General features: G+C 55.4%; 1 protein-coding gene and 1 long non-coding RNA gene across 8 annotated transcripts in view; one reads left to right on the plus strand and one right to left on the minus strand.

The window, feature by feature from the left end:
• ZNF710 (zinc finger protein 710) overlaps window positions 1-9,031 on the minus strand; it is a 63,580-nt gene extending 54,549 nt beyond the window's left edge. The window contains exons 1-2 of one of the 7 annotated variants that reach the window (XM_023649862.2): window positions 5,957-6,318; window positions 3,155-3,290 (exon numbers count right to left, since the gene is read on the minus strand). The gene's annotated coding sequence lies outside the window, so the exon portion shown is untranslated. Of the gene's footprint in view, window positions 1-3,154; window positions 3,291-5,956; window positions 6,584-7,454; window positions 7,590-8,852 lie in introns of those variants that run through there. The other 6 variants (XM_070266382.1, XM_023649851.2, XM_023649815.2 and 3 more) reach the window with 6 other exon arrangements.
• Window positions 6,130-12,071, plus strand: part of LOC138923976 (uncharacterized) — a 67,633-nt gene continuing 61,691 nt past the window's right edge. The window contains exon 1 of the long non-coding RNA XR_011438396.1: window positions 6,130-6,444. This is a non-coding gene — a long non-coding RNA (uncharacterized lncRNA). The remainder of the gene's footprint in view (window positions 6,445-12,071) is intronic.

Genomic DNA, 12,071 nt, shown 5'->3' on the forward strand with positions numbered 1-12,071 from the left:
CCTTATGCAGTCTGCACGCATCAAAAGAAGAGAACTAGAGCATATAAGTTCCAAAGCAGTAAAGAGAAAAAATGGGGTAAAGAAAAAAAACCCTTTCAATTAATTTAAACGAAAGAATGAACAGAGAAGAATCAGAAAAAGAAACAGAAAGCCCAAAATAAGAAGGTAGAAAGAAATCCACATATGTCCCAAACCATAACAAATGTACACCCAGCTCTAAGCTGTTTACAGGAGACACGAGGACAGGGACACAGGCCAAGAGTCCTCGCCGTGCAGGCTGAAACCACAGACACGGAAGGGAAGCAAGCAGCAGAGAACCATGGCTGAGGCACCAAAGGGTGGCCAGGAGAGGGGGAGGTGGCAGAAAAAGTAGGATCAGAGAGGTAGGAAGAGGGCTCAGAGCCCACGGGGGCAAGACTCTCCAGGACAGGACCTGCTCCGGAGAAGTCAGGTAAGCAGAGGTCACAACATGGGCCACCAGGTCCAATTAGGAGGCGACCAGGACTTCTGGAGAGCAGGTCGGAGTAGGGGTGAGATAACTCTGCTGTTTCAGAGCTGCAGAGGAGTGGGGAGAGAGGAAGCAGGGAGGAGGCCCAGTGTTGGGTACTAGGGAGGCAGCCAGGGCAGGGCATGGGAGCGAGGGGTGGGGCTGACGGTGGGCGCGTGGCCCAGGTGGGTAGGCACAGGTTTCCCAGCTTGGGGCGAGCGTAGGCAGGGTTGCTCCAAGGAGGGCTGTGCAGTCGGGGGACAGGAAGAGCTCAGAATTTCAGAGGTGATCTGCTTGCGGCTAATGGCAAGTCCACAGTGGTCTGAGGATAGTGAATAGATGGGAGGAGAGGCTGCGGGCCTGGAGGCCCCAGGATGGGACATCACAGGGTGGGGTTAACCCACCAGCACTGCCAGTCTCCAAAGGGTCCCTGATGCTTACTGAGCAGCCGGCTCGGACGTGGTCCTTGTGAGGACATTCTGAAGTGCCGCACAAAACAGCTACTAACGTTTGGCTTTTATTTTTTACCAAACACATGCAGAACAGCTTTCCCCATCGGGAAGCCCATTTCATTGCTGCCCGCCTGGGAATGGGATGGGTCAGCGATGGCATTCAGGCACCACCCAGAAGACAAAACGCACATAACCAAGAGTCATCACAGAAGTTGCTGTTTGCCACGGAGATCTGGAGGGTGGACTTGCCTGCCTCCCACAGTGACCGTGCTCACCGGACTTGGTTCCCTAGTTACTCCACACTGGGGGGGCGGGTGGGGGGAGGCAGAAAGGGAGGGCAGCTGGGCCACACGGTGGTCTCTTATTCTCAGCTTCCGACTGCGCTGAAAATCCTCATGTTTCCAACAGTTCTCTCTGTACTCCCAAAATATACACACAATAGAGCTCATTTATTTAATATCGGGAACTCCTTTACGATGATGGTTGTAGAAGACAGAACGAACGCCCCCCTGGAGGCCGACCCACTTCTTCTAACAGACCGTCTTCTCCATTTACAAATATATAGATTATAGAGATAATACGCCCCGATAAAAATTCAAATCACACAGAAATGAATAAAAGACAAAAGGCCTCTGTCCTCGGGGCAAGGCACTAGGGATGGGGGAAGGGGCAGGTCTACACACATTAATTAGTAGGTAATAAAAACCAGTTATTTTCCCTTTTGAAGCTGCTGATTCCACATACATTTGGCCCTGCTTTGGCCTCTACGACCCTTTAAGTCCTGTCAGAATCTACCCCAATTTCCTGCTACCATCTCACTCCCCTTATTTGATGGTGCAATTCTTCAAGCTCCTTCTGTCTGATCCAAGAATGTTTAATGGAGTACTCCCACAGTCTTGTTTTCTCAATCTTTGCAAACAAGCACGAGTTGGGCCCAACAGTCATACAGGCTCTCACGGGCTAGCCTGGCAACCTGATGCTGTTCGTAACCTGTTTCCGGAGGAAAATGCTTTCTGTTTTATGCGTGAACAATTGGGAGACACTTCCTTGTAAAGTGGGGGCCTCTGTAATCTCAATTTCTGTTCTACCAAAAAGAACTCCCTCAGTACCAGCTGCCCTGTACTAAGGCAGGCTTTGCGAGCAGCGACTCTGGGGCCTGACTGCCTGGGTGCGAGTCCTGGTTCTGACAATTCCCAGGTGTGTGACTTCCGGAAAGTTATTCAACCTAAACAAGCTAAGAAACGGAAAGTGCTTAGAACAGTGCCTGGCACAGAATAAGTGCTGTATAATAAAAAGAGCCAGGCGACATTAGTCAAGGAAGGCATTTGCCCTTCGTTCTGGGAGGACGAAGACCCCTGGGAGGCTGGCGAAAGCTACAGGTCCTCTCCCCAGGAAAGTGGACCCACAGTAACCCTCTGCATGGCTGCAGGTGCACCTGAAGCCCACCCACAGCCGGCGAGGGTCAAGGAACCCCGGGCTCAGCCCTCTGGACCTCCCTACAGCCATGTGAAGATCTCAGAGACAAAACGCTGTACCCGTTCTTCAAGTCTCATGTTCACAGGCAGGTTCCTCCTTCCCTCGGTTTAGGTTCTGCTTTTTGGCAGAAACGTTACACCTTTCTTCTCCAAAGCCCTTTTGATTTGCCAGTTGTTCTCACGCTTCAGGTCAAATCCTCTCTGGGTCACCTTAAGACACTCTCTCGTGCAACAAAACTCCACATGCTTTTTGTGAATTATTCCCACCCTTCCCCAAAGCTCTGACGGTCCGGCCCCTCTTCGGCGATTACTGAAGTCAGACCAGAGCATGGACCAGCGCCCACCAGCCCCCACCAAAGGCACCACAGAGGACGGTGCTGCGTCCTTACCCTCGATAAGCTTGGGGACAGCACAAACCAACAAAAGCCAGAGATCGGAGAAGCCAGAGGAACCTGCGAGACGACCTAATTCCCTCGTTACCCAGAGAAGTGACTTGCCTGAGGTCACCCGACACATTCACAGCAGAGCCGAGAACCTTCCAGCTCAGTACTTCGATTGCATCAGCACTTCTCAGACTCTACCATGCACGGGAATCTTGTCAAAACGCAGCGTTAGCAGGTCCGGGGTGGGCCCGAGCCTCTGCATTTTGACAAGGTCCCAGGTGACGCTGACGTTGCTGGTGCACAAACCACATACAGAGGAGCAAGAGATTACACATCGAGGTGGAGGGACTGCCTTACCCTGGTTAAAGCTTCTTCACGCCCCCTTCCCGTGGCTGGTTAACGTCCTTTCTCCAAGGGAGCCTCCCATCCCTGTCCTCTCTGATCATCAGCTCCCACGGCCTCTGTACTTCTTCCTTTGAAGCACTTATAACAACTGTAATTAAAGAGTATTTGTGCAATTATTAATTTAACGTGTGTCTCCTAGGGAGACTGTATGCTCCACGCGGACGGGCCCAGCAGACCAGCAATAAAAGGGAAGCTGCTGTGATCGGGAAGAGCCTGGATGGGCATCCTGGAGTAGGAGGGTAGGGCTTATTCTTGTGGAAAATGCCTTCAGCAGGTCTCTAAGGCTAACAGGGACATTTCTGCCTTTAAAATTCCTACCGGTTTCAAATACGTGCCAACTAAAATTTAAGTTGAAAAGCAATCTTAAAAAAAAAATCTCCTAAATCTTTATCAAGTGCAAAATAATCCTGATCTGGTACTAGCCGCCCTGCTGGGGGAATAGGTAGGCCCCCCAATAAGCATTCCCTGATAGGCTTTGGGCGCTGCGAGGCCCTGGCACAGGGGGCAGAAGGCATGTGCCCTGACCACCTCTCTCTGCAGCAGACCAGCAATTTCTCTTCCAGGTTTTCTCTGCTATCCTTTTGAGGAACCCCAGAGCTCTGAATGCCCGGCTCCTTGGTGCAAGCAGAGATGTCTGACCTCATCCTCATTCTAGGAGGTGAAGTTTGAAGTCAGTTTGCCTGGGTTCAGATACCAGCTGTGCATCCTCGGATGAGTTACTCAAGTCCTCTGTGCTCCAGTTTCCCACTCTGCCAAACGGGGCTAACAGTGCAGTAGCTAGCACCTGTGAGGACTAAGGGAGATGAGACACACAAAGCGCTTAGCCAAGCCAGACCCAAGACAGATGATTATTATTATTCTCCCCATCTCCAGTCCAATTCAAGATCTCTCTATTGTTTGGCACAAGTCTCCACCCAGTGGCTCCACCCCATCCAGGATTTTCTCTTCCCAGCCCCTCCTGCCTTACCTGCCTGGCGCGTGTCTGAAACAACGACTCACTGCAAAACTCTGCAGCTCCCATCAATCACCTCCCTGGTCCCTGCCTCTGTGCATCACTCACGGGTTCCTTCAGGAGGGAAATCTTCCTAATGCCTAATGACATCTTTTCAACAAGTATTTATCAAGGGCCCACTATGTGCCAGGCCCTGTTCTAGGCCCAGGGACTCAGCAATGAACAAAGAAAGACACCCACCCTCAGGAACTGCCATTCCAGTGGGAGGTCTCTGGCCCCTCCTCACATCCCCATCCTTCTCCCTGGACCAATCCTAAGTAAACCACACACAAGTACAAAGCACGAAGAAAGCAACCAGATCAAAAAGTGCTGTGTGACTTGGGAACGTCCCGAGAACTACACTGCTGCCCTGCTGAACCGGGGGACTTTGAAGAAGTGCGTGTTAGTACAGCGCAGTCCCTGGATCCCCCCAGGAGTCCCGCTGGCCCGCCATATCCTCCAGAACAGTACGTATAACCCCCCTGGGAAACAAGGTGCTCCGTCCACCTGTCTCACGCGGGCAGCACAACCCACGGTTTCACGTTCTCACAGCCACATTCTCTGGACGGAGCCTGATTGGGATTCCCCAGCAGGAGCAGAGGCAGCAGTGGCCTTGTTAAGAGCGCTGAGGGCGGGCTCTGAAAGCTCCTGTTCCAGGGCCGGCTCTGCCACTTACTGTGTGGTCTCTGGCATGGAGTTTTTCTCGAGCCTCAGTCTCTTTTAGACAACCTCTAAGGTCCCCCTCCAGCTTTGAAGTCTAAGGGCTGGGATCAACCACCACTAACACGAGAGTCCCCAGAGTCAGATTCCTTAATCCACAAACACGAGCCCCTGCCCTGGGTACCCGAGAGCGAGCAAGCCAGACGAGGAGCATCCTCTGAGCACCTGGCTCCTCCTTTATTTATTTACTCCCTTCTAACTTCACACTGCAGCTTTCCAAGAACAACTCTGATAGAAATATCTCTAGGCCACAAGGCAAACCTAAAACAGAAGCCACGCAAAATCTCTGGTGGTCCCATTAGACTCCCTTCCTCCAACCTGAAAACCATTCCAGACCTTGTCTGTCTTCTTGTCCCCAGACAGCGAGCCTAAAATAAGTCTCCTTGGTAGGAATGCCTGGTTGGAATGGAAGTGACCCAAGGACAGAACCAAGAGCCCACTGGCCACACACCACGGGACAAGGACTCACCCAGGAATCTGCTCTGAGAAGAGGGAGCCTCTGCTCCTCTTCTCTCTGCACCTCCCTCCATGGACACACAGGCAACCAGACAAGCCTGGAGGGAAGAACATGTGACCCAAATGTCCAACTCCCCCTATCCAAAAGCAAGCAGTTCTACCCCACTGCCCTCACGCAGGAAAGCCGAGTCCTGCGGGTTACCGGAGCACTAATGCCTGTTGGAACTACAGGTGATCAATTCGAGGTCCCATTCCCAGACTGGCAGGTGACTGGCAGGGGGTGACATGTGGCCCAGGGGCCAGCAGACAAAATCACCAGGAAAGCTCTAGAAAATAACCTTCGCTTTAAAACAAACGAGAAAGGGACAGCCATACGAAGTCTCAAAAATCAAAATCAGACGCATGGCTTTGATCACAAACACTAAGAATACATTTTCTAATGTCTAATGACAATTAGGGGTGGCTTTCTTCCCCTCCCCCACCTGGCCCGACGGGGTCCTTTGAAGGCCCCCCGGTGAGGGCACAACAGGGATGCAGGCCCTGGACCCCATATTTGGCAGAAACGAACTTTGACTGTTTTTACTTACACGTGTACAAAGGCAGGACTGAAAAAGCAGCTTCAAAGTTGGCTGGGTGACCCCCCAAGGGTGCAAAGTCCCTCTCCGCACACCTGTGGGGGAATTTGGCGAATTTCCCAGGCGCCCACGGGAACTGGTTCCGTCCCCTCCAGATCGACGCCGGCTGGGAGTTTCCATTTTGCACAGAAATAAAGGCGCTCGGGGTGCCCTAAGCAGTTTGGGCGCTCGGCCCGCAGGTCAAGGGTGGGCCACCGGGATGGTCCCTCACCGGACCGCTCAGCCCGGGAAGAACGAGCATCTCGCAGTGTCCCTGTGAAAACGCACCCAGGCTTCGGCGACGCCTTGCTCGAACCATCGCAGAGCTTAGAAGCACATTAATGACCGTTTCGGGTTAGTGAAAACCCACGCAAGCACCTCCCCGGCCTCTTACATCTTTCCAAACTACAGCTCAGACTGGAAGGAAGCAGTTGCAGCGACCATAAAAGTCATCTTAAAAGGCAAGTTGGAAAAAACCCGATACGCACTAGTTGGCAAGTCCGCGGTTAGGGGGGCGGTGGCACCAGGGCCGGATCTGTGGGATCTGCGCGCCTGCAGGGGCTGCCCCGGCGGTCCCCGGGTCCCCGCGCCCGCCTGGCAGCCTCGGGGCCCCTCATTTGACGCCGGCGATCACACCCCACCGCTCCGTCCAATTAGCACAATGACCGCGAGGAGACGGAGAGAGTGGGCGACGAGGAAGGGGAACTGAGGCCAGGGAGGCGAAAGACAGGCCGTGGGGACCCCACCCGGCGGCAAGCGCCTTCAACAGGTCCCCGGCCCGCGGCGCCCCGACGCCGGCCGGCCGGCCGGGGGCCCCGCGGCGCCCTGCGTGCTGCGGCTGGCTGCCCTCTGGGGGCGCCCCGACCCCCCTGCGGCGGCGCGCAGCCCTCCCCGGGCCCGGCTGGGGGGACGCGCCGCAGCGTCCCCCGCGCGGAGAGGAAAGTTTGTGGGCAGCGGCCGGGGCGGGGCGGCGCGGCGCGAGGGGGGGAAACAGAGTCCCGACCGGCGCGGGGGGAGCGCCCCGGGCGCCGGACACCCACGTGCGGGCCGGAGCCGCCGCGGCCGCCGGGCCGGAGCCGCCGCCGCCGCCACCGCGACGCTTCCCTTCCCTTTTGCTTCTCTCCCCTCTCTTCCTCCCTCACTCACATTCGCGCGCTCCTCGCTGTCGCCCTCCCTCGCCCGCTCCCTCCCCTCCCCCTCTCCGCCTCCCCCACCCCCCCCCCGCCCCCCGGACGCCATCTCTCTCTCCCTCTTTCCCCGGCTTTCCCTCGCTCCCTCCAGCGCGCCGGCAGGAGGGAACGTGGAAGTGAAAGGGAAAGACGACATGTTTGCAGCGCGGCGCGGGCCTGCGCGCCGCCGTCCCCGGGGAGAGGCGGGGGGCGGGTCGGCCGCGGCCGCCGCGACCCACCCCCGCGCCCCCCGCGCCCCCGCCTGCGCGCCGCCCGGGGCCGCGGGCCGCCGGGACACTCACCCTGCGTCCGGGCGCGGCTCCTGCGCTGGGGCCCTCGGCGGGCCGGCCGGCCGGGCGGGCCGGGGGCTGCTGGCTGCCCACCGCCCGGGCTGCTGCTGCGCGCCCGCCGCCCGCCCGCCTCCACGCGCGCCCGCCGCCGCCTGCTCCGCCGCCCTCCCTCCGGCTCCTCTCTTTCTCTCTCTCTCTCTCTCTCTTCCCCTCTCGCTCCCTCTCCTCCCTCGCTCGCTCTCTCTCGCTCCTCTCTCTCCCTCCCTGGAAGAAGGGAATGAGGCAGGGCTGACGTGAAGGGATGCAAAACAGCTCCTCCTAAGCCAGCTCGCAGAGGAAGAGAGAGACAGAAAAGCAGCCCTTTTATCTCTCTTTTGTTTTCTCACTTCCTTCCACCCCCCCAACACCCCCCTTTTGTCAGCCCAAGTTTTCTTTTCTCTTTCTACCGCAGAGAGGATTTTTCTTCCTTTCTTTCTCTCTCTTTCGGTTCAACTCTCCCACTCAAATGGAAAGCCTGCAGGCTTTTCTCTCTCCTTTTTTTTTTTTTCTCTTCCTTCTTCCTCCTTTCTTATTTCTCTAAAAGGGTTTTGTTTGCTGGGAGAGTTTCGTTTGAAAATCAAGTCACGCCTTTTTTCCTCCTTTTCTTTCTTTCTGGTTTTTTTTTTTTTTTTTCTCTCCTCTCAGCAGAAAAGGGGAACAAAGATTAACTGAAGCGGGGGAGAGGGGGAGCGGCAGATCCTCGCCTGGCACTGGGGGGCCCGGCACAAAGGGGCCCCGGGGCCTGGGCCCGTGGGCAGCCGGGCGCCCTGGCGAGCGCGGCGGCGGGTGGGGGCCGGGCCCTCCGAAGTGCGGCGGGGCCGCGCGGTCGCCCCTCCCGGGCCGGCGCCGGAGGCCGGGCTGCTCCTCGCTGCTGGGTTTCTCAAGTAGGCAGATGGGCTCGGAGCTCAGCCCCGCAGAGCGCCGGACCGGGAGAGCCTTCAACAGCTGTTTGCAGAGCCCTGGACGGCAGGCTCGAGGGTGCGGCCCGGCTAGGAAGGGGCTCGGCGCCTCGGGGGCGCCCCGGTCCCCGCCTGGCCCCCCGGGCTCACTGCTGGGGGCGCCTCCTTGCAGGGCCGCGGGGCTGGGCGCAGCCTGGCCGCCCTCCAGCCCCCTGGCAGGCCGGACCCTCGGCCTCCATCCTCCAGAACGCCCGCCACTCCGAGCCGCCTCTCGGCTCCGACGCTGGGCCCGTCCCGAGTCCTCGGACAGAACCGGGCAGAGCCGCCACGAGGGGTCACTTCTTCGTGGGGCGCCTGGGCGTGCTCGCAAGCCCTGCTCTGCCCTCTCCGGAGAAGTGGGGAGAAGACAGGGGAAAAGTTCCCAGAGCAAAGTTGGCCACATTTCTCATTTTCCCAAGTGAGTATTGAGCACCTGCTGGATGCCTGGCCCTTGGGCTGGGGCTGCTGCCAGGGGCTGGGGAGAAACGTGGGGTCGTCATAGGCCCCGAGAGGTTCCACAGGAAACAATGCCAGAGGAGGCCGCAGCTCGGGACCAGGTCATCGAGAGGAAGGAAAGGCTGGATGCTCTCCCCTCCCTCCTCTCTTCCTTCCCCTTCTCTTCCTTCCTCCCGGCTGCATCTCCTTGGCTCCACCCCTTCTCCTCATCAATTCCTCCCACACTTCCCTGCTCTCCCCGGCTTTTCACTGAAGGGTCCCTTCTCCCAGCGAGGAGCAGATGCTGCGCCCCATTGTCTCTCCCCCCCCCCCCCCCCCAGTGACTGCCGCCTCCCGGGGACGGGACCTGCCACTCTTCACCCCTCCCCCCCAGCGCGGAGGCCTGGGTCTTTAGAGACTGGAGCCCCAAGGCCACTGCCCCTCACCCCACCTCAACCAGCTCCTGATCTTGTGAGCAATGACTCCAGTCACTCAGAACGTGATTTGTTTCTGACCGGGAGTGAGAAAACAGTAGCCTGGAACTTTGCCTTAGCAAGGAAGACACCATGTTAACATCAGTGCACTGAGTCCCCGATGACCCACTACCCCCGCTTCGTAGATACGGGAAGCCACATTTCTGTCATTTTATATCCTCCCACTTAGTACAACTAAGCTGTATCTGCAAACAAAGCAAAACACAGCTCAGATAGTCAAGCATTCATTTAACACACACTTCCTGAGGACCTGCTCTGTGCCCGCCACCGTGCTGGGTGCTCAGGACGCAACCATAGCATACACGGCCCTCGCTTGGTCTTTGCAGACTGGCAGACAGGCAACCACAATGCTGTGTGATGCATGCAAGGATGGACCAAGGAAGCACCTAAGAGGGTACTTGGGTTAGAGTGGTCAGGGATGGCTTCCTGGAGGAGGTTACATCTAGACAAGTAGCCCGTGCCAGGCAAATGCCTGGGAAGGTGCAGCCTGTCCAGAGGCTCCAGGGCAGGAGAACACATTCTCACAGATTCTTAGAACTGCCACAAGTATTTGCTGCAGTGTGGAGTACGAGGAGGAGAGTGGGGAGTGAGGACAGTGTCAGGGCACGAGTGGGGGAGGGGTGGGTATCAGGGAGATGTTCAGATGGTAGCCCCTCCTGTTCGCTAACCCCATGACCTTAATGAGAGCCTTCGTGGATGACTTAGACTTGGTTTCCTCACTGATAAATGGGGGTAGGAAGAGCTAGGGCTGTAGAGACAGGGTCCAGGTTTACTTGCTGTGTGTCCCTGGGCCGGTTGACCTGAGTTTTCTCATCTGTAACACTGCAATGAAAACACCTGACTCACAGGGTTGTTGTGAGACTTAATGAGCGCAGGTCCAGCACAGTGTCTGGTACATAAGCGCCCACACATCTTAGCTTTCCTTTGTTATTATTATAAATCGGGGAGTGACTGGGAGGTGCCCTTACCACCTGGAAATGAGATTATCTTCTGGGTTGGAACCAGAATGACTCACCATGCCAGAAATGCAGTGAGCTGGCTGTGGAGGAAGCATTCCGTCTAAGATGCCCTGTGTCCCAACGGGTGGTTGGGTAGGTGGTGTCCCACCTACGTCTGATCAGGATGGCCAGGGTGTCTCAGGAACATGAGTGGAATGTGGAGACTGGTGATGAAGGCCTGGCCTGATCAGCAGAGTTATGGCCTGCCTGAAGAACAAAGGAATCAGAAGAGAATGGGCCTCATAAAATCCAGGAGGGCCCCTGGGAGGAGGCAGCTGGCTCTGTTTGCTCAGTGGAGAGAAGTAGACACAGAAGTTCACGCTGTGGGGGAGAGAAGGGGCGAAGGGGTTATTGACTCCTCCAGAGCCCCCGAATTAAATCTGTCAAAAGCTCTTAGTCTTTTGCTTGGGTTCCTCGTTCCCCAAGCATCCTGCAGAGGAACTGGGCACCAGCGAGATGCCCCCTGGATCCAGGTAGACACAAGTGTTCCAGTTCTGCGTTGTAAACACTTCACGTTGCTGTTATTTCTTTATGACATAAGTTCATTGTGAAAGAATTTGAAAATCAGCTAAGCAGAACTGAAGAAGAACCCCCGTGGAGACATTATATTTGGGTGCATATCCCTGGACACTTTATAGCTACGCATCTACATGTAAATGCACATTGTAATAAAACTATGTAAATGTTGTTAAGCAAATGAATGACTTTACATGTAAATACATTATTTTTACCAAATTAACAAAATGGCATAACACTATTCTTACTGAATGGCAGCCATTTTTGCCCAGTAATATGTCACAAATACATTTCCCTGTCTACAAACATCCCCATTATCATTCTTAGGGAATGATATTATTCTGTGGTATGCGTGTATCTTAATTTGTTTAAACAAATCGTTGAACCCAGGGGAGGTTTCGGTGGTTCCCTTTTATGGACCTGCTGTGAGAGACATACATGTTCAGTTACCTTTGTGCCAGGTAGGGGTCCTATGCTGCCCATTTTACCTATAAGGAGACTGAGTCACAGAAAAGTTGAAAAACTTCCCAGGGTCACAGCTATGAGTGACTGAGCCAGAATTTGCAGCCAGAGTTTCCATTTGGGAGTTCCTGTCTGCATCTCTGTTTTCTACTTTTCTTCAGAGCAACTGTGCCCTGCACGTACCTCCCCACTGTCTTTTTCTCTCACAGAGTGCCTCCCTGTGAGAACCTGTCTGGGCAGGTGACCCACTTCCTTCTGTGACACCTTTTACCTTCAGTAATGTCCACCTCCTGGGGTTGTTGGGAACAATGAAGTAGGTAATATAGTATATGTAATGCATGATACTGTACGTCATAAACTGCGAAGCCTGTGTGAATGTCGGGGTATCAGCAAGGGCCTAAACTCATGGCCAGTATTTAGCCTGATGTGCCCAAACCCAGGAAGGAAATTTCCAGGTTCACACTAGAGAGAAATCAGCTGTTCGGATGCAGAAGCAGTAGGTGGAGGCGTTTTGGGAGCTCCCCTACAGCTGAGATGGGAAGGGAGGTCTGTTGTTATAAGGTTTATTAATCCTCATGATTTCCCTAAGGGAGGATGCAGGCATGCCACAGACCTTCCAGAATGTTCATTGCCATCTCTGAAAACCTGACGAATCTTGTAAACTCAGAGAAGGGAGGAAACACAGCTCTTCAGTGTTTCAGTTGACATATTCATCAGAGTCACTGCCAGGAGATTAGCAGGTGATTA

The sequence above is a fragment of the Equus caballus genome, chromosome 1, assembly GCF_041296265.1.
Source record: "Equus caballus isolate H_3958 breed thoroughbred chromosome 1, TB-T2T, whole genome shotgun sequence".
Classification (NCBI taxonomy): domain Eukaryota; kingdom Metazoa; phylum Chordata; class Mammalia; order Perissodactyla; family Equidae; genus Equus; species Equus caballus.